We start from the raw sequence: 1,244 nt of genomic DNA on the forward strand, positions 1-1,244 counted from the left end.
AAAACGGCGCACCACAACAAAGAGTAGCCCCTGCTCGCCACTAGAGAAAGCCCATGCGCAGCAGCAAAGACCCAACACAGCCAAAAATAATTAATTAATTAAAAAGAATATATATATATATATATATATATATACATACCACTAGGAAATATATAGTATTTGGGTATTTTGCTTGTTTCAAGGGGGTGGGAATGGGGGTTGTTAAAGCAGTATGTTGTGTGTCCTTCTGCAACTTTTTTAGTCAGTGGTGTGTATTGGGGTCTTTTCGTGGAATACATATAGCTCCACCTCACGCTTGGAGCTCATTCTGGGGCTCTCAAGTTTGACAACCTCTGAGCTAGATGAATTCTGACATCACATCTTATGAGTCTAATTGTAGCATAAGGTAGGGACAGGAAGAGCAGGATATTTCCAGCAATGAGGGAAGGTCCAGCCTAATTAGAGTGTCCTTGGCACTTGGAGCTGGACTTCATTGCTCAGATATCCCGTATCAAGGGTGTGGTACCCTGGAATCCAGCTAAGGTCCCCTACTTCCCTTCCCTTAGAGCTCTCAGGGCCACTCCCTCCCTCCCTTGCCAGCCCCTGGTCATCCTGATGTCATCTGTGCAGGCAAGGCTGACTCAGGCTCTCTCTGCCACCCGGAAGGCAGCTCCCCATGGCTCTTGATGGAGGCTAACTGGTTTGACTGGGTGAAGCAGCCCAGGGTTTCCCAATACCTGCTTGCTGGGGACCTTCTAGCACATGCCATCTGGCTCTGTGGGGGACCCAGGAGCTGTCTGGGTCTAGACTAGTGATGTTTTCCTCACTGTCCTCAAGATTCTGCCACAGCTGTGGGACCATGAAGAAGCCCTTATCCTTCTCAGGGCTTCCCTGTCCCCATCTGTCCATAAGGTTGTACTCATTAATCTCTATGCCTGGCAAGAGCATCTAGCAAGAAAAATCCAAGATTTATTGAATGAATAATAGTTGAAAAGCCCCCTCCAACTCCCAAGGAGTGCAGATTCCAGCCAACCAGTGTGAACAAAATGCATAGCGTGTGCATAGCCCTAGACTGAGAACTGAGGGGGATGGAACCCCGAAAGAGACATCGTCCTTGCCCTCGAGTTGCAGACAGCCCAGCTGGGGGTCCAGTCATCGAGTCAATCAGTATTTCCCTGGAGTCTAGCAGGGGGGAGAATGGAGCCAGGTCGGGGCAGTCATGGAAGGACAAGGGGTCGGCTCACAAGTGATCAGGGAAGAGTGTG

The sequence above is a fragment of the Physeter macrocephalus genome, chromosome 8 (genome assembly GCF_002837175.3).
Source record: "Physeter macrocephalus isolate SW-GA chromosome 8, ASM283717v5, whole genome shotgun sequence".
NCBI lineage: Eukaryota > Metazoa > Chordata > Mammalia > Artiodactyla > Physeteridae > Physeter > Physeter macrocephalus.